The sequence below is a fragment of the Oncorhynchus keta genome, chromosome 2, assembly GCF_023373465.1.
Source record: "Oncorhynchus keta strain PuntledgeMale-10-30-2019 chromosome 2, Oket_V2, whole genome shotgun sequence".
Classification (NCBI taxonomy): domain Eukaryota; kingdom Metazoa; phylum Chordata; class Actinopteri; order Salmoniformes; family Salmonidae; genus Oncorhynchus; species Oncorhynchus keta.
Window position 1 is genome coordinate 51,262,887 of NC_068422.1, and position 21,869 is coordinate 51,284,755.

General features: G+C 42.7%; 1 protein-coding gene across 1 annotated transcript in view; it reads left to right on the forward strand.

Annotated features, from left to right (window-relative positions):
* Positions 1-20,118, forward strand: part of LOC118402328 (palmitoyltransferase ZDHHC16A-like) — a 213,449-nt gene extending 193,331 nt beyond the window's left edge. The window contains exon 12 of the transcript XR_008078692.1: positions 20,069-20,118. The gene's annotated coding sequence lies outside the window, so the exon portion shown is untranslated. The remainder of the gene's footprint in view (positions 1-20,068) is intronic.
* The last annotated feature ends 1,751 nt before the right edge of the window (positions 20,119-21,869 follow it).

Below are 21,869 nucleotides of genomic sequence, written 5' to 3' on the forward strand. Positions count from 1 at the left end.
ATACTGTTGAAACTATTTCAATAAAATTATACACATATCACTCATTTACTAAAAAAAGGAAGGTTTCCCTTTGGACACATTTCAGCAGCTTCCATGGTCAAATGCAATACTATCTCACTAACTGTACTGAGCAAATTAACCATTAGGAGTGCCTAATCTAGACCATCTACAACATTCTTCAAAAACAGGTGAAACATAGAAATCTAATTTGTTGTACAGTAGTAACAAATATACCGTTTTAAAAACACTGAGCTCTGTCTAGCTACCCCTTTGCACATCAAAAATGTATAGACACAATGTACAGTGCATTCATTAAGTATTCAGACCCCTTGACTTTTTCCACATTTTGTTACGTTACAGCCTTATTCTAAAATGGAGTAGATTGATTTTTTCCCTCATTATTCTACACACAATACACCATAACGACCAAGCAAAAACTGTTTTTTAGAAATGTTTGCAAATTTATTACAAATGAAAATCGGGAATATCACATTTACATAAGTATTCAGACTCTTTACTTAGTACCTTTGTCACGTTCTGACCATAGTTTTTTTGTGTTTTCCTTGTTTTAGTGTTGGTCAGGACGTGAGCTGGGTGGGCATTCTATGTTGTGTGTCTGGTTTGTCTATTTCTATGTTTGGCCTGATATGGTTCTCAATCAGAGGCAGGTGTTAGTCATTGTCTCTGATTGGGAACCATATTTAGGGAGCCTGTTTTGTGTTGGGTTTTGTGGGTGGTTGTTTCCTGTCTGTGTTTTCTGCACCAGATAGGGCTGTTTCGGTTTTCACGTTTATTGTTTTGTATCCTGTTCATGTTTGAGTTACCTTATTAAATTACCATGAACTATAACCACGCTGCGTTTTGGTCCGCCTCCCCTTCCCAGGAAGAAAGCAACTTTGTTTAAGCACCATTGGCAGCGTTTACAACCTCAAGTCTTCTTCGATATGACTCTACAAGCTTGGCACACCTGTATTTGGGGAGTTCCTCCCATTCTTCTCTGCAGATCCTCTCAAGCTCTGACATGGGACCTTATATAGACAGGTGTGCGCCTTTCCAAATCATGTCCAATACATTGAATCTACCACAGGTAGATCCAATCAAGTTGTAGAAACATCTCAAGGATGATCAATGGAAACAGGATGTACCAAGCTCAATTTCGAGTCTCATAGCAAAGAGTCTGAATACTTATGTTGTCACGCCTTGGTCTTAGTATTTTGTGTTTTCTTTCTTTATTTGGTCAGGCCAGGGTGTGACATGGGTTATTGTGGTGTGTTTTTGTCTTAGGGGTTTTGTGGGGTGTCTACATAGTCTATGGCTGCCTGAGGCGGTTCTCAATCAGAGTCAGGTGATTATCATTGTCTCTGATTGGGAACCATATTTAGGCAGCCATATTCTGTGAGTGTTTCGTGGGTTATTGTTCCTGTCTTTGTGTTTGCACCAGATAGGGCTGTTTCGGTTTTCATTATTTCATTTAGTTATTTTTGTAGTTTCTGTATGTATAGGTTTACCTTCATTAAAATATCATGAATCATCATCACGTTGCATTTTGGTCCGATCCTTGTTCTACCTCTTCGTCAGAGGAGGAGATAGAAGAGAGCCGTTACATATGTAAAGAAGCTATTTCGGTTTCTCATTTTTAATACATTTGCAAAAATGTCGAAAAACCTGTCGCTTTGTCATTATGGGGTATTGTGTGTAAATCATTTAATCAATTTTAGAATAAGGCTGTAACGTAACAAAATGTGGAAAAAGTCATTTCCCGAATGGACTGTACATCAGTAATTGTTTTCAGGAGTCACTAAATGAGAGAAAACAATTGTCCAATAAGAACACTAATTCTCCTGTTCAAAACACTTTCTATCATTTGTTCCTACCAAAGCATTCTAACCCATGCATTTTACCTGACTTGGTGCCAGAGTTGTTAGAGTACTGTCTGCTCCCTGCTCCAGCCGCACAGCCCTCACTGTAGTCAGGATACCGATCATGCTTACCTGGTAAAACACCAGGTAAAATACCAGGTAGAACAACAGGGGAAATACCAGGTAAAACAACACGTAAAACCAGGGGTGTATTCATTAGTGAACATCGTAGCAAAACATAAGAATATGTTTTGCAGAAGGAAATGGAAACAAGTTTTCTTCCCTTTAGTGCTTTGTGAATACAACCCAGGTAAACAACCAGGTGACTAATGGCTTTACCTGGTTTAAAGGTTCAAATCAATGTTCCACGTTCCATAAATACCATAGACTTTCCATAGCACAGTGTTGTTTTTTCAGTTGAAAAACGCACATTTTACCCAGCTTCGTTAGCTGTCTATATCTTTGTTTGTGGCGTTAAAGCCAGTTAGTCCATAGATGCCAAAATAGTATGGTCAGCGATCAAAAAGTTTACAGTTTATTTTCTTTATTGCTTCTAACACAAAGTTCCAGAAATAGGGGTAAGTATGGCTGCCTGTCCGTTTGACCTGGGTAACTACTCCATCTTCGAGTTTGTAAGTGTGTGTTTGTGTGTGTGCGTCTACTCTGCATCCGTAGATTACTAGTTATCACTGCAGGTCCTAATCCTTACTGTGCCTCAAGGTTAAACTCTTAATCCTTTTTTACCAAAGTCTTACCGCAGGAACAATTTAGGTGGTCTACGTCTTTGTGTTGTCAGTAACGCTAAAAGGTAAAAATGACCTATTTACGTTTACACGCGACATACAACAACCTAATCCAAACTATTAGATGCGATTAAAGGTAGACTCAGCAAACAGAAGTCAAATCACATTGGGAAGATAATATAGTGGCAGTCAGGGGGATTAGAATTTTGTTTTTGTTTAGGACTCTATTTATCCCTATTACCCACTATTATCACTCTGTTATCATGGAAACAAGAGCTGACAGAGGATGTGATGTACGATGATGTCATGCTGCTGTTTGTCAGGGTAGTAGTTCAAATCTAGAGCTAAGAGCCTCTAACAGTGATAGGGGACCTGGACACTCTGACCTGTCCCAGTTTACTAGTACTACAACCGGATTAGTTTATTGTAAGGTCTGGAGATTAGGTCCAATGAACAATCTGGACATAATGTCACAAAAAGCTAATCAGACAAGATCCCAGACAGGGCTATAGAGATTGTTCAGAAGCGGTCCTTACCGTTAACCCTTTCTCTGATCATCTGACTCCTCCCACACAGTGGAACAAAAGGCTCAGACACATGGTCCACCTGAGAGAAAAGCATTCTACTGATTAGATTGCGGCATTACAGAGAGACAGACACACACATACACATAGATAGACTCCCCCCACCCTCCCCGACACACACTCACAACTTCGTTAAAGACATCCTCCACCAGCTGTCGTATTACTCTGTTGGGCGGAGGCAGGAGAGAGGCTTTGTGCTGAGACTCACAGGACTCCAGGATACTGTTCAGATTGACCCTGCGGTGGGCCAGGTCCTCGCACATACTCACTAGCAGGCCGTTCAGGTGGTCACTCAACTGGACCGGCTAGGAGAGACAGGAATAGAGACGATAGACGAGGTATCAATATCTCTCCAGGTACTAATACCAATACGGGAATAGAAAGAATAAGAGAAGTGTAGTGGTGTGCCCGAAACCACTGGAAGAACATGCTTGAGAGAAAGACTTGAGAGACTAACTTTGTTGTGTACAAGTTTAATGCTACTCTGATTTTAAATAAATTAACGTTGAGGGCCATAGTAATGTCAGAGAGCCACATTTGGTATCACTGCTCTGATAAGTCTTATAAATCTATATGTGTTGTTTGAAAAGAAAATGGCCTCACCTGATTCTGAGGTAGATGATAATTGACAGACCAGTAGAGAGTCATACCCAGTGAATACACCAGCATCTGGCAGAAGACAGACAGATAAGAGCACGACACTTAATATGAGTCAGACATGAAATCCTTCTGAAAACACCCCTGTTTGCCAAAACAATTCACCTCAACAGCGCAGATGGTGTATTGTGTTTGGTTTACACAGGCAAAGCAGTGTCTACACAAGGGCAGCACTTAAAAAACGGTTTTCCGTACCACTAGATGGGGTTATGTGCGAGTTATTACTTGAGGCTCACTGCTGTAAGTGCTTCCATCTACTGTATCAGGAGTACACACGCACGCACACACGGCACACATGGCACACACACACACACACACACACACACACACACACACACACACACACACACACACACACACACACACACACACACACACACACACACACACACACACACACACACACACACACACACACACACACAGTATGTTAGTGCTGCCCCCTTGTGTATTAGCTTCAGTACAAGGACTTAGCTCGCTGCAGCAGTGTTTGTGCTGATAGTGCCATTAATGCTTTTAGTTAGTGGTGCTGGCCCGAGGCCATGTGAGGGATGGATTACATCATACTGTAAATCCTCTCTCTCTCTGAGGTGAACCATGAAAAACCAAATTCACACCTCTCTAACGGTCAACAGCAGAACTGTTACTAATGTCAACATCAGAAACCACATTGTGATAGACGCTAATCTAATGTTAGGTTTACATTTATGCCCCCTGATATATAAGGATAGGATTTGGGAGGGTTAGCTGATTCTAGATCTGTGCCTACGGGAAACGTGTGTTGGGACTTGTGTCCGGTGTGTGCTACCTTCTCCATAACATCTTTGGTTGAGGAAGCACAGCCTCGCAGCATCTCTGGCGCAGTAAAGTTGCACGCCTCGTCTGATAGGGCACAGTTCTTAAACGCCAGTGTGCCGGTGCCCGAGAGCAGCAGGGAGGAGGGGCTTATGATGCTACACATACTGTTATGTCCTGAGAAGGGAACAGAAATAAAGATACTGGAAATGACATGCAATACCTGATCAATGTCTCTAAATCATATTTCTCCACAAATCCATATCCCCTTAGTTAGCATGTGGTCAGTATGTAATATTAAGCTGTACAACTGAAGTAGTATTTAGTATGCGGTAGTTACGACATTATTATTAGTAGCTGTATAGAACAGTATTGTAGTGGGTACCCTTACATAAAAGACAGATGAATTTCACATGTGATCCACTGGCAAAGCAAATAATATTGCAAAGCGGGGGGGGGGCTCACAAGCTTTGAGGGCCCCCAAACCCAGTGGTCAGGCCCCCAGACAGCTATGCTATGGCTATGCTATCTGGGGGGTCTGACTTCTGGGGGTTGGTGGCCCTCAAAGCTCATGAGCAAATTTACTGTAATTTACTGAAATTAGCTTTAAAACTGCAACATTTTCTCTCAGGCTCATGGTAAAATGTGTAGAATAGCAGGAAATTAGCAAAGGGATTCTTGAAAGTCAGGACAATCCTTGTCCGGCAGTGAAACTTTATTTTGATGTAAAGAAAATTATTTTGTTGCATTATTTGAGCTAAAAATGTACATTTAGGGGGAAAAAGTGAAAAGAGTTGTTTTTTTCACAATAATTTCTATATCAATAATTTCCATGCCTGCTCAATGCCTGGAAATGCCCTTGTCCGGAGAAAAGGATCTCAATTTCAACCTCTCACAAAAATGGTTTAATGTAAAAAAATAACTGGCAGAAATTGATATTAACTGAAAAATTGTCTTATGGAGTTTATTGCAATAGCCCTATGTGACTTTAAAAATCTTTCATGGCAAAACTTACATTCCCAAAAGAGAGTCGGTTTACTCAGTCAGATTTGCCTAAAATCCTAAATTAATCAGGAATGAGCATGGTCAGCTGTACCATAAGGACCCCTTATTCATGTGCCCGTTGCATGTAGTGCAACAATACCATTAATGTCTGTAAGCAACATTGTAATCACCATGGTCACAACCATAAACTGTCAACTCTATCTGCCTGATAGAATATGAATTTTGGTTAAAATCTGTTACATGTAATTAGGGTGAAGGGTCACAAAGCGTGTGATCACGTAAGTGTTCCAAAAATGTTTTTCTGTGATCACATGTGATCTTATGTGAAGTTAATACAAAATCATGTGGTTTTTCAGTAAGGATTCCCAGGAGGAGTATTAGTATTATTTAGTATTTAATAGTAGTGAGTTAGAACATCAGTCGTACCTTTGTATGAGACATCAACCAGGGATTCTGTGGTGCCCAGGAGGAGGGACCACACTTCATCCTCCAGAAGGGGACCTCCTCGAGTCTCCAACACCTCTGCTAGCGTCACAAATGTTCTGCTCATTCTGCTCACACACCTGGAAAATGAGACATTTATCAACTGTTAATTTATCATCAAATCACAGCCTACTTCGCCAAATGGTGATGATTTAACAAAGGCGCATTCGCGAAAAAAGCACAATCGTTGCACAAATGTACCGAACCATAAACATCTTTTGCCTTTCTTAAAATCAATAAACGGAAGTATATATTTTTTAACCTGCATATTTAGTTAAGAAATTCATGTTAACAGGCAATATTAACTAGGGAAATTGTGTCACTTCTCTTGTGTTCATTGCATGCAGAGTCAGGGTATTGTCACACCCTGACCATAGTTTGCTTTGTATGTTTCTATGTTTTGGTTGGTCAGGGTGTGATCTGAGTGGGCATTCTATGTTGGATGTCTTGTTTGTCTATTTCTATGTCTGGCCTGATATGGTTCTCAATCAGAGGCAGGTGTTAGTCATGGTCTCTGATTGGGAACCATATTTAGGTAGCCTGGGTTTCACTGTGTGTTTGTGGGTGATTGTTCCTGTCTCTGTGTTTGCACCAGATAGGGCTGTTTAGGTTTTCGCACGTTTATTGTTTTTGTTAGTTTATTCATGTATAGTGTCTTTATAAATTAAACATGAATAACCACCACGCTGCATTTTGGTCCGCCTCTCTTTCACCAGAAGGAAACCGTTACAGGTATATGCAACAGTTTGGGCTGCCTGGCTTGTTGCAAACAAATTTTCCAGAATTTTACATAATTATGACATAACATTGAAGGTTGTGCAATGTAACAGCAATATTTAGACTAACACGGAACCCAAACCGGCTGCCGCGTGCGCTATCGTGCGCAAATTTATTTTGTCCCCCTACACCAAACGCGATCACGACACACAGGTTCAAATATCAAAACAAACTCTGAACCAATGACATTAATTTGGGGACAGGTCTCAAAGCATTAAACATGTATGGTAATTTAGCTAGTTAGCTTGCTGTTGCTAGCTAATTTGTCCTGGGACATAAACATTGAGTTGTTATTTTACCTGAAATGCACAAGGTCCTCTACTCCGACAATTAATCCACACATAAAACGGCCAACCAAATCGTTTCTATTCATCTCTCCTCCTTCCAGGCTTTTTCATCTTCAAACTTATATGGTGATTGGCATCTACACTTTCATAGTATTGCCACATGGGTATAACCAATGAGGAGATGGGAGAGGCAGGACTTACAGAGCGATCTGCGTCAGAAATAGGAATGACTTCTATTTTAGCCTTTGGCAACGCAGATGATCGTTGGCGCATGCGAGCAGTATGGGTGCAATAATTGAATAACATGGCTTTCTACATTTATTTTGCGACGCTCGCATATGGTCTGGTCAGCATGTTAGGGCTGCCACCCGTTTGATAAAATATGATTCCTTATTTCACTGAAAGAATAAAAATAATAAAAGTTTTGTTCTCGAAATGATAGTTTCCAGATATGATCATATTAATGACCAATGATCGTATTTCTGTGTTTATTATATTATAATTAAGTCTGTGGTTTGATAGCGCGGTGGTAGGCAGCAGCAGGCTCGTAAGCATTCATTCATACTTTACTTTGTTTGCCAGCAGCTCTTAGCAATGCTTGATCACAGCGCTGTTTATGACTTCAAGCCTATCAAGTCCTGAGATTAGAATGGCAATTTTTTATTTTTTTATTTTACCTTTATTTAACTAGGCAAGTCAGTGAAGAAAAAATTCTTATTTTCTTTGACGGCCTAGGAACAGTGGGTTAACTGCCTTGTTCAGGGGCAGAACGACAGATTTTTACCTTGTCAGCTCGTGGATTTTATCTTGCTACCTTTCAGTTACTAGTATGTATTATATTAAGTTAAAATAAGTGTTCATTGTTCATTCAGTATTGTTGTAATTGTCAATATTACAAATATATACAGTTGGGCTACACAATAATAGTTTGGGCTACACAATAGGTGAGAGGTGAGACTCTCATGAACTTGTACATGTTGTTTTGTTCTAGGATGCCCACAGGCCTCATGACTTGAATGAAGATCCCCCGGTACCAGTTGAAAAAATATATGGAAGTACACAGACCAGTTAAAAGTTTGGACATTCAAGGGATTTGATTTATTTTAACTATATTCTACATTGTAGCCCCCCTTTGCCTTGATGACAGCTTCAGGAGGTTTCTACACATTTCCCACTCTTTGCACTGCATCCACTCCGGATGCACACCACACACCCTCTCTTCCACCATTTTCTGTCTGTGTGTCAAACATTGTGATAGCTCCTCAGTTGGTCAAGATGGTCAACCCTGCCCATGTTCCTGTTGTAATCCATTACAAGCTCTGGATCAGATATACTGTAAATTCCTACCACTTTAAAAACAACTCCAAAACCACTGCCACTGTCACTTTAGGCCCAGGTTGTGTGGTACAAGGGTGAATGGTGGGACTTGGGGCAGACACACTCCATGGAAATGTAGGCTTCTGACTGCAATCTTCAATGTGATTGCATCTACTGATAGGAGACATTAAAAAAAAAATGTATGGATTGAAAACTACAGGATAGTTCAAGAAGAGGCTTCCCACTGGTGATTATGGTTCAAGTACTAACATTCCTGCAACATCATTTTCCAGAGTGACGCCCCAGTCCATCGCTTAGGCCCATGTTGGCCGTTTGAGACATTTGTGGCAACTTTGTCACATGTGTAGAAGTTCTGAGGGTGCTAAAAACAAGCAAACAAATAGCAGACACCACTGAAGCGAACAGCGGGATAATCAGAATTCTGAAGTTCAGCACCACAAAGCAGTGGACAGCGACCTCTCAGGTGCAGCAGCCCACTCATTTCTAGAAAATCCTTAAAGATAAATGGGAAAAGCCCTAATCAGGAAGTAAGAACCCTATCAGCCAGGAAGGGGAAGGCTCCTCTATAAACTTGGTAGAATAGTAGCACATGTAATAGTAGATTAGAGAATAGGATAGGACTACTTTGTATATAGTACTACTGACTGTATCCAAAATAAACACGGTACATTACACACTCAACATAATACACACATTACCCATGTCATACATATTGTACATGTCTCGTACAACCACATACATAATGCATATTGCACACTGCTCTTGCACATTATGCCAGTGGTGTATTAACACAGCTCAACTACGCTGTTTAGGTATTTGATAGACATGGGAATAAAGGAGTGCTTATGCATGTTCAGCATACACACATTTTGGGACCCTATAGCGTCTGCCTGAGGGGAGAAGCTGATACTCGGGGTGAAGTACATGGAAGGGGTCTGAAATCATTTCTGAGCTTGTATGAGATAAGTGTCTGTTCAAAAATGGTCTGCAGGGAGGGATGCTGCCTAAACAAAAACTTAACAAAAGTAAAACTCTCCATTGTTTCTTTGAATCTACACCACAACACACAACACATCAGACAATCAGTGGCTCCCAGTCATTTACAGTAGGCTTGGTGACGTATCCCTTTAAATCGCGCATATCATGACAACCAATGACATAAAGCAAAAGCTGCCGTGTGAACTTCACTGTACTGTCGTGGTCTGACACTAACTGTAGCTCTTGTCACATGAATGACAAAGACATACTTTGAATTATATTTTAAATATTTGTGTCAGACATTGAGAGGGATATCTAATATAGAGAGTGAGTCTGGAAACTGTGTGTGTGTGTGTGTGTGTGTGTGTGTGTGTGTGTGTGTGTGTGTGTGTGTGTGTGTGTGTGTGTGTGTGTGTGTGTGTGTGTGTGTGTGTGTTGGAGTTTGCCCATGATATGTTTACAAATCACTGTCAGACTCAAACAGAAATGTACTTTCATGCATACTTTCAACACTTTAGGCTGAGTGTCTACCAAAGGACAACCTACAAAGGCAAAGACTGGAAGTAAGTGTGCAGTTGTTGAGTAGCCTATATAAGCCCATAAACTTTAAGCCTACCTTTTTGTATTTTGTTTGGCATGAAGCCAACATGGATATGGCAATATACTGTATGGTCTATAATGTTTAGGCCTACTTGTATCAACAACAAAAGTGATACAGTGGGTTTACAACAGGATACAGAACAGCCCCTAACTATCCAATTATCTAATTTTATTAGCAGGTGATATACTAAATTACACTTCCCGGTTTAAATAGATAGAAAGAAGAACATTCTGTTTATGTGGGCTTCATTTCACCTGGTCACAATCGATATGTGAAGAACTCAAACCTTCAGTAATATCCTTAGCGTCTTCAACACTGCTCCAATATAATCCTTGCATGTAGTTTTCTCGTCCTCTCTGTAACTCGGAGCTACAGTCCATCAAGCAACGCAAGACTGTAACCAAACTGTACTCCATGCCAGTGCCTCAACACAAAACAGCCAAATCCATTTCTTCCATTACCAGATCCTTGAAATGTTACGGTGTTTCAAAACGTTTGGTTTCTTCCTGTAAATTGCCACTATTATTAGCCCGCCCTGGCACTAAGAAGTCAATTGGATTACACACGTGCAGTTTGACAGGCATCAGGTCAGAGGCGCGACCGCCAATACCGAGCAGGGAAGATCTGTGTTCACAGTCCCCATTAACTTAATATGTCTGACCCCCAGAACCAGCGCTAGAAAATACAGGACCTGTTCCATCAAAGCCGCATGACAGTAGTAGCTGTAGAAAGCACTAGTAACCTAATGGCTTTTAATAGGCACTTACTCCGTTGGGGAAATTAATGGGGGTTTTGTAGTTTTTTTTGTATAAATGCCGAGGTCTGTGCTAAACACAGGCTTAGGAGATCTTCTATGTTTTGTCCAATGAGATAACCTTATGTGAATTTTGAAAAGTGTATGTAATCAAAACAAGTACATAAAGACTTCATAATTCATAAAGGTCATGTTAACTGACTGATATTTTTCAAACAAAACCACAAGACGGAGGTGTCCGGGCATCATTGCTCTAAACTACACTGAACAAAAATATGAATGCAACATGTAAGTGTTGGTCCCATGTTTCATGTTCTGAAATAAAACAAATCCAGAAATGTTAACACTTCTTTGGGAGGTTCAAAATACAAAATACAAAAATTCAAAATACAAAAATTGTAATATTAAACACTCATGAAAATACAAGTGTCATACATCATTTAAATGCTTAACTTCTTGTTAATCCAGCCGCTTCGTCAGATTTAAAAAATGCTTTACGGTGAAAGCATACCATGCGATTATACAAAAGCATTAAAAACAGTTCCAAACCAGCAGAGGCTTCACAAAAGTCAGAAATAGCGATAAAATAAATCACTTACCTTTGAAGATCTTCCTCTGTTTGCAACCTCAAGGGTCCCAGCTACACAACAAATACTATTTTTGTTCTAAAGTCCTTCTTTATATCCCAAAAAAGTCAGTTTAGTTGGCACGCTTGATTCAGTAATCCACCTGTTCCACTCGTTCAAAATGCATACAAAGGAATCCAAAAAGTTACCAATAATCTTCATCCAAACAAGTCAAACAATGTTTCTAATCAATCCTCAGGTACCCTAATATGTAAATAAAAGATAACATTTAAGACGGAGAATAGTGTGTTCAATACCGGAGATAAATAACAAAGTGCGCGCCCTCATCCATGCTCGCCACAAGACTACAGTCAAAATGAGAGCCACCTTGAAAAACTACAAATTCTAGCTCATTTTTCAAACAACCAGCCTGAAACCCTTTCTAAAGACTGTTGACATCTAGTGGAAGCCATAGGAACTGCAATCTGGGAGGATTTCCTTTGAATTTCCCATTTAAAAAATAAAATTCAGGATGAATTCTCCTCGAGTTTTCACCTAACATATCAGTTCTGTTATACTCACATACATTATTTTTACAGTTTTAGAAACATCAGAGTGTTTTCTATCCAATTCTACAAATTATATGCATATCCTTTATATGCATAGCTTCTGGGACTGAGTAACAGGCAGTTTACTTTGGGCACGTCAGTCATCTGAACTTCCGAATACTGCCCCCTATCCCTAAGAAGTTTAAAAACCCACACAAATAGCTTATTTATCTCACATTCTGGACAAAAATGTGTTGACATTTCTGTTAGAGAGCATTTCTCATTTGCAAAGATAATCCATCCACCTCACAGGTGTGCAGTTTTATCACACTACACAAGTTTTGAGGAAGAGTGCAATTGGCATGTGGACTGCATGAATGTCCACCAGAGCTGTTGCCATAGAGTTTAATGTTCATTTCTATACCATAAGCCGCCTCAGACGTCCTTTTAGAGAATTCGCCAGTACGTCCAATCGGCCTCACAACCACAGGCCACGTGTATGGCGTCGTGTGGGCGAGTGGTTTACTGATGTCAAGTTGTGAACAGAGTGCCCCATGGTGGCGGTGGGGATATGGTATAGGCAGGCATAAGCTACGGACAATTGCAATTTGAATGCACAGAGAAAGCATGATGAGATCCTGATGTTTATGTTTCATGTTATTATGTTTCACAATTCCTGGAAGCTCAACATTTCCCAGTTCTTCCTTGGCTTCACCAAACATATCACCAATTGAGCATGTTTTCAGTGCTCTGGATCAATGCGTGTGACAGTTTGTTCCAGTTCCCACCACAATGTGTATAAACGATGTGTATAAACGATCATACAGGAGGTTTTGTAATGATTCCTATGTCGAAGATGTGAAAAATATTTGTTGGTCTGATGTGTGTAATGAGGAACATCCGGACGCTGCACATGAAGCATTTAAGAAACTGCTTCTTTCGGTTACTGATAGGCATGATAGGCCCATCATGAAACTGACTGTTAAGAACTACCAAATCCCCAATAGATGATGAACTTAAAAAATGTATGGCTGAGAGGGATGAGGCAAAGGGAATAAAAAAATAATTCTGACCACACAGCAGACATATAGTAGGCAAACATATAGTAAATTGAAAATTCACATAACTAAACTAAAAAGAAGAAAAATAAACTATCCTATGGAACCAAGATAAATTATATGAAGAATGATAGTGTAACGGCGTTCTTCGTTTGTAGAAAGAGAGTCGGATCGAAATGCAGCGTAGTGGTTACTCATGACTTTAATGACAAAAGCGACACATGAAATAACGATACAAAATACAAAACAACAAACGGAACGTGAAACCTATTACAGCCTATCTGGTGAAACTACACAGAGACTGCAACAATCACCCACAAAATACAAAGCGAAACCAGGCTACCTAAATACGGTTCCCAATCAGAGACAACGAGAATCACCTGACTCTGATTGAGAACCGCCTCAGGCAGCCAAGCCCATACAACACCCCTACTCAGCCGCAATCCCAATAATACAAAAACCCCAATACGAAATACAACAACATAAACCCATGTCACACCCTGGCCTGACCAAACATATAACGAAAACACAAAATACAATGACCAAGGCGTGACAGAACCCCCCTAAGGTGCGGACTCCCGGACGCACCTCAAAACCATAGGGAGGGCCCGGGTGGGCGTCTGTCCATGGTGGCGGTTCCGGCTCAGGACGTGGCCCCCACTCCATTAAAGTCCTTTTTCCTCCCCTTCGCGTCCTGGGATAATCCACCCTCGCCACTGACCATGGCCTAATAGTCCTAACCCAGAACCCTACAGAACTGAGGAGCAGCTCGTGACTGAGGGGCATCTCGGGACTGAGGGACAGCTCGGGACTGAGGGGCAGCTCGGGACTGAGGGGCAGCTCGGGACTGAGGGGCAGCTCGGGACTGAGAGGATGCCCAGTACTGAGAGGAAGCCCAGTACTGAGAGGAAGCCCAGTACTGAGAGGAAGCCCAGTACTGAGAGGAAGCTCAGGCAGGTAGTAGGCTCCGGTAGATCCTGGCTGGCTGGCGGATCTGGAAGATTCTGGTTGACTAGCAGATCTGGAAGAATCTGGTTGACTGGCAGATCTAGAAGATCATGGCTGACTGGCGGATCTAGCTGCTCTATGCAGACTGACAGCTCTTTGCAGACTGACAGCTCTGGCTGCTTCATGCAGACTGACAGCTCTGGCTGCTTCGAACAGACTGACAGCTTTGACTGCTCCATGCAGGCTGACAGCTCAGACTGCACCATGCAGGCTGACAGCTCTGACTGCTCCATGACGGCTGACAGCACCTTGCAGACTGGCAGCACCTTGCAGACTGGCAGCTCCTTGCAGACTAGCAGCTCCTTGCAGACTGGCAGCTCTGGCTGCTTCATGCAGACTGACAGCTCTGGCTGCTTCATACAGACTGACAGCTCTGACTGCTCCATGCAGGCTGACAGCTCTGACTGCTCCATGCAGGCTGACAGCTCTGACTGCTCCATGCAGGCTGGCAGCACCTTGCAGACTGGCAGCTGCTTGCAGACTGGCAGCTCCTTGCAGACTGGCAGCTCTGGCTGCTTCATGCAGACTGACAGCTCAGGCTGCTCCGAACAGGCATGATGAGGCTCCGGCAGCGCTGTAGAGGAGGAAGGCTCTGATAGCGCTGAACAGGCGGGAGACTCCGACAGCGCAGGAGGGAAGGAAGGCTCTGATAGCGCTGAACAGACAGGAGACTCCAGTAGCGCAGGAGGGAAGGAAGGCTCTGATAGCGCTGAACAGACAGGAGACTCCAGTAGCGCAGGAGGGAATGAAGGCTCTGGCTGTGCTGAACAGACAGGAGACTCCAGTAGCGCAGGAGGGAATGAAGGCTCTGGCTGTGCTGAACAGACAGGAGACTCCAGTAGCGCAGGAGGGAAGGAAGGCTCTGATAGCGCTGAACAGACAGGAGACTCCAGTAGCGCAGGAGGGAATGAAGGCTCTGGCTATGCTGAACAGGCGAGGCGCACAGAAGGCCTGGTGCGTGGTGCTGGAACTGGTGCTACAGGATTGAGGACACGCACAGGAAGCCTGGTGCGGGGAGCTGCTACCGGAGGACTGGTGTGTGGAGGTGGCTCTGGATAGACCGGACCGTGCAGGCGCACTGGAGCTCTTGAGCACCGAGCCTGCCCAACCTTACCTGGCTCGATGCCCACTCTAGCCCGGCCAATACGAAGGGCTGGTATGTGCCGCACCGGGCTATGTACCCGCACTGGAAACACCGTGTGCTCCATGGCATAACACGGTGCCTGCCCGGTCTCTCTAGCCCACCGGTGAGCACAGGGAGTTTGCGCAGGTCTCTTACCAGGCATAGCCATACTCCCATTAAGCCCCCCCCCCCAATATTTTTTTTGGGGCTGCTTTTCGGGCTTCCTTGCCAACTGTGTTCCCTCATATCGTCGGCTCCTATCTCCGGCTGCCTCTGCTCTCCTTAGTGCCTCCACCTGTTCCCATGGGAGGCGATCTCTTCCGGCCAGTATCTCCTCCCAAGAGTAACAACCTTTACCATCCAACACGTCTTCCCATGTCCATTCTCCGAATAATTCATCCTCCTTTTGCTGCTCCAGCTGTCGCTGCCTGTTTATACCAGCGCCTCTCCGCTTTAGCCGGCGTGTCTTCTTTTTCGACTCCATTCGCCTATAGACCTCTTCGCACTGTTCCAGCGAATCCCAGGCGGGCTCCTGCACTCTCTCTGGGTCGGCCACCCACCTGTCGATTTCTTCCCACGTCGTATACTCCATGCCTCTGCTATCCATAACGTCCTCCTTTTTCTGCTCCTGCTGTCGCTGCCTGTTAACACGCTGCTCGGTCCGAGTGTGGTGGGTGATTCTGTAACGGCGTTCTTCGTTTGTAGAAAGAGAGTCGGACCGAAATGCAGCGTAGTGGTTACTCATGACTTTAACCTGTTACTCCTACCCCCTACTTTTTCGAACATTCTGTTAAAAATCGCACAACATTTCAGCGCCCTGCTGCTCATGCCAGGAATATAGTATATGCATATGATTAGTATGTGTGGATAGAAAACACTCAGACGTTTATAAAACTGTTAAATCACGGCTGTGACTATAACAGAACGTGCGTTTCATCGAAAAGTGCAGGAAAATCTGATCACTGAAAATGGAAAAATATATCCATGCGCGACTTGAACCCATTGATAAAGGTGAACCACATTTAATGGGGCTGAGGTTGCAATACCTACAGCTTCCACACGTTGTCTAGAGTCTTGTCATTTGCCTAGGCTTTGTTTCTTGGTCAAACAGACGCAAGGCAGCGCATTTCTTCAGGTCTCCGACCGGATATTTTGGTTGAGATTTACCCGGACATTATTTCCAGACGCACAGCTAAAGGAATATACTTCGCCTTGTGATCAATTTGATCGCTTATTAACGTTTACTAATACCTAAAGTTGCATTACAAAAGTATTTCGAAGTGTTTTGTGAAAGTTTATCGTCGACTTTTTTAATTAAAAAAAATGACGTTACGATATAAGACACTATTTTTTTTCGTTTATCACACAGTCTTCATAGATCGATATCTAGGCTATATATGGACCGATTTAATCGAAAAAAAATACCCAATAGTGATTACGGGACATCTAGGAGTGCCAACAAAGAAGATGGTCAAAGGTAATGAATGTTTTATATTTTATTTGTGCGGTTTGTGTAGCGACGACTATGCTAATTATTTTGTTTACGTCCCCTGCGGGTCTTTTGGGGTGTTACATGCTATCAGATAATAGCTTCTCATGCTTTCGCCGAAAAGCATTTTAAAAATCTGACTTGTTGCCTGGATTCACAACGAGTGTAGCTTTAATTCAATACCCTGCATGTGTATTTTAATGAACGTTTGAGTTTTAACTAGTACTATTAGCATTTAGCGTTGCGCATTTGCATTTCCAGATGTCTAGATGGGACGCCTGCGTGTCAGGTAGGAGCAAGAGGTTAATGACAAAAGCGACACATGAAATAACGATACAAAATACAAAACAACAAACGGAACGTGAAACCTATTACAGCCTATCTGGTGAAACTACACAGAGACAGGAACAATCACCCACGAAATACAAAGCGAAACCAGGCTACTTAAATACGGTTCCCAATCAGAGACAACGAGAATCACCTGACTCTGATTGAGAACCGCCTCAGGCAGCCAAGCCCATACAACACCCCTACTCAGCCGCAATCCCAATAATACAAAAACCCCAATACGAAATACGAAATACAAACCCATGTCACACCCTGGCCTGACCAAACATATAACGAAAACACAAAATACAATGACCAAGGCGTGACAGATAGTAAAAAGCTCTGGAGTACTTTAAATGATATTCTAGGCAAGAACGCAAACTCGGGTTCCATCTTTCATTGAGGCAGAAGGCTTGTTCATAATAACCTGGATGGTAAATTGCTGAGGTTGGTAGCAGAATACATTGTGGATCCATTTTGCCACATCTCAATTTAAGCCTAGAAGACAGTGTGAGCCCTCAGACATGGGGGGTGGCAAAGGTCATTCCGCCACCCAAGAGTAGTAGAGCACTCTTTAAAGGTTCAAACAGCTGACAAATTAACTACAGACTTTCAGCATGCTTATAGGGAAGGGCAGTCAACATGCTCGGCACTGAAACAAATGACTGATTATAGGTTAAAGGCTGAAAGAAATTGATTGTAAGAAGATTGTGGGGGCTGTTATGTTAGACTTAAGTGCAGCTTTTGATGTCATTGATCTTATCCCATGTTGAAATACATAGGTGTTATGGATTTTCCTCCTCTGCCTTATTATGCATTGAGAGATACCTATCAAATAAAAAACTAAGGGTTTTTGTTAATGGAAGCCTGTCTCGCAAATTCAGTTGAGTGTGGTGTACTGCAAAGCAGCCGGCCAGGGCCATTATTGTTTTCTGTTTTTACAAATGACCTTCCATTGACCTTGAATAAAGCATGTGTGTCTATGTACGCTGACAACTTAACAGTATACTGTACACATCGGTTTCAACAGTAAAATAAATAACTGAGTAACTTAACATAGAGCTCCAGTCAGTTTTAGAATGGATAACTAGCAATAGGCTTTTGGGACAAATCACTTGCTCATTGCTAAACTTAATTTAGATCTTATTACTGAATAATAGCTCATCACTAACCTAAGGAACCTGGGACTAAACACCTCCCTCTGCAACTGGATCATGGACTTCCTGATGGGCTGCCCCCAGGTGGTGAGGGTAGGTAGCAACACATCTGCCACGCTGGAGCTCCCCAGGGGTGCGTGCTCAGTCCCCTCCTGTACTCCCTGTTCACCCACGACTGCATGGCCAGGCACTACTCCAACACCATTATTATGTTTGCTAACGACACAACAGTGGTAGGCCTGATCACCGACAACGACGAGACAGCCTATATGGAGGAGGTCAGAGACCTGGCCGGGTGGTGCCAGAATAACAGCCTATCCCTCAACGTAACCAAGACTAAGGAGATGGTTGTGGACTACAGGAAAAGGAGCACCGAGTACGTCGGTAAGGTTATATTGGGAAATTATAACCTTGTAATCTGAATATTTTCCTTGGTGCCCCGACTTCCTAGTTAATTACAGTTACATGATTAATCAGTCTAATCGCGTAATACTAATTACAGAGAATATTTGATAAAACTAAATCAATTTAATGATAGTGAAGACACGACAGCCTGTAAGTAAGCATTTCACTGTAAGGTACCTGTTGTATTCGGCGCACGTGACAAATAAAATTTGATTTGATTTGACCAATGGTCCATGTTAGGACTACAGAAGGGTGTAATGTCCACCATGCAGAGCGCAAAGCCACTGGCTACAACCGCGGCATAACAGTTGCGCTTGCGGTTGTCCTGCTCTTGGTGCACTGGTATTGAGGTTTTGCCCGAGTCATGCTGGGTGCAGTATGTCCTCCAATACCTGCAGTCTCACTTGGATGAAGGCTTGGCAGCTTCTACACTGAGAGGGTATTTGGCCGCTATATCTGCCTACCATGTGGGGTGGATGGACAGGCCAGTGGGGCACCATCCCTTGGTCTCCAGGTTTATAAGTGGGGTTCGTCTTCTGCATCCAGCTATGACCCACTCAATGGCGAGCTGGGATTTGGATGTGGTCTTGGCAGCTTTGGCGAAGCCGCATTTAGAACATTTGGAGTCTGCCTCACTGAAACACCTCTCTATGAAGGTGGCTTTCCTGGTAGCGATTACTTCCATGAAGAGGGTGGGTGCGCACCATGCTCTTTTTGTAAGTTCTGAGTGCTACCGGATGGACCCCGGTGGGTGGAGTATATCTGTGCTGCGGTTAGCTGGGCTTCCTCTTGCACCTTTGCTAGGTACTATCAAGTAAATGTGGCACCTTCCTTTGCGGTTGGTTCAGTGGTCCTGGGCATCGCCTCCCCTTCTGGGGACTTTGGCGGGACCCCACTTCCACAATGACGGCCCCTGCGTCTCGATCCTGCGCTGGGTCTTCGCCCCCGGCTGGCTAGGTCCCTCTAGCACCTACTAAATCTGGTACAGGTATAACAATATACAGGAGTGATCCAATATAGTGAAACATAAGGAAGGTTATGTACAGTTGAAGTCAGACGTTTACATACACTTAGGTTGGAGTCATAAAAACTTGTTTTTCAACCACTACACAAATGTCTTGTTAACAAACTGTAGTTTTGGCAAGTCGGTTCGGACATCTACTTTGTGCATGACACAAGACATTTTTACAACAATTGTTTACAGACAGATTTCACTTGTAATTCACTGTATCACAATTCCAGTGGGTCAGAAGTTTACGTAAACTAAAGTTGACTGTGCCTTTAAATAGCTTGGAAAATTCCATAAAATGATGTCATGGCTTTAGAAGCTTCTGACAGGCGAATTGACATCATTTTAGTCAATTGGAGGTGTACCTGTGGATGTATTTCAAGGCCTACCTTCAAACTCAGTGCCTCTTTGCTTGACATCATGGGAAAATCAAAAAAAATCAGCCAAGTCCTCAGAATTTTTTTTAAACCTCCACAAGTCTGGTTCATCCTTGGGGGCAATTTCCAAATGGCTGAAGGTACCACGTTCATCTGTACAAACAATAGTACGCAAGTATAAACACCATGGGACCATGCAGCCGTCATACCTCTCAGGAAGGAGATTCGTTCTGTCTCCTAGAGATGAGCTTACTTTGGTGCGACAAGTGACCTTATGAAGATGATGGAGGAAACAGGTACAAAAGTATCTATATCCACAGTAAAACAAGTCCTATATTGACGAGGAAGAAGGAAGAAGGAAGAAGGAAGAAGCCACTGCTCCAAAATCGCCATAAAAAAGCCAGATGGTTTGCAACTGTACATGGGGACAAAGATCGTACTTTTTGGAGGAATGTCCTCTGGTCTGATGAAACAAAAATAGAACTGTTTGGACAAATTGACCATCGTTATGTTTGGAGGAAAAAGGGTAGGCTTGCAAGCCGAAGAACATCATCCCAACCTTAAAGCACGGAGGTGGCAGCATCATGTTGTGGGGGTGCTTTGCTGCAGGAGGGAATGGTGCACTTCACAAAATAGATGGCATCATGAGGTGGGAAGTATATGTGGATATATTGAAGCAACATCTCAAGACATCAGTCATGAAGTTAAAGCTTGGTCGCAAATGAGTCTTCCAAATGGACAATGACCCCAAGCATACTTCCAAAGTTGTGGCAAAATGGCTTAAGGACAACAAAGTAAAGGTATTGGAGTGGCCATCACAAAGCCCTGACCTCAATCTTATATAAAATGTGTGGGCAGAACAGAAAAAGCATGTGCAAGCAAGGGGGCCCACAAACCTGACTCAGTTACACCAGCTCTGTCAGGAGGAATGGGCCAGAATTCACCCAACTCATTGTGGGAAGCTTTTGGAAGGCTACCCGCAATGTTTGACCCAAGATAAACAGTTTAAGGGCAATTCTACCAAATACTAAATGAGTGCATGTAAACTTCTGACCCGCTGAGAATGTGATGAAAGAAATAAAAGCTGCAATAAATCCTCCTCTTCTTCTATTATTCTGACATTTCACATTATTAAAATAATGTGGTAATCCTATCTGACCTAAGACAGGGCATTTTTACTAGGATTAAATGTGATGAATTTAGGAAAACTGAGTATAAATGTATTTGGTTAAGGTCTATGTAAACTTCCGACTTCAACTGTATTTATGTATATTTTTTTATTTTTTTATTTCACCTTTATTTAACCAAGTAGGCTAGTTGAGAACTAGTTCTCATTTGCAACTGCGACCTGGCCAAGATAAAGCATAGCAGTGTGAACAGACAACACAGAGTTACACATGGAGTAAACAATTAACAAGTCAATAATACAGTAGAAAAAAGGAGAGTCTATATACAATGTGTGCAAAAGGCATGAGGAGGTAGGCGAATAATTACAATTTTACAGATTAACACTGGAGTGATAAATGATCAGATGGTCATGTACAGGTAGAGATATTGGTGTGCAAAAGAGCAGAAAATAAAATAACTAAAAACAGTATGGAGATGAGGTAGGTAAAAATGGGTGGGCTATTTACCGATAGACTATGTACAGCGGCAGCAATCGGTTAGCTGCTCAGATAGCAGATGTTTGAAGTTGGTGAGGGAGATAAAAATCTCCAACTTCAGCGATTTTTGCAATTTGTTGAACTGGAACGAAAGGCGGCCAAATGAGGTGTTCGCTTTAGGGATGATCAGTGAGATACACCTGCTGGAGCGCATGTTACGGGTAGGTGTTGCCATCGTGACCAGTGAACTGAGATAAGGCGGAGCTTTACCTAGCATGGACTTGTAAGATGACCTGGAGCCAGTGGGTCTGGCGACGAATATGTAGCGAGTGCCAGC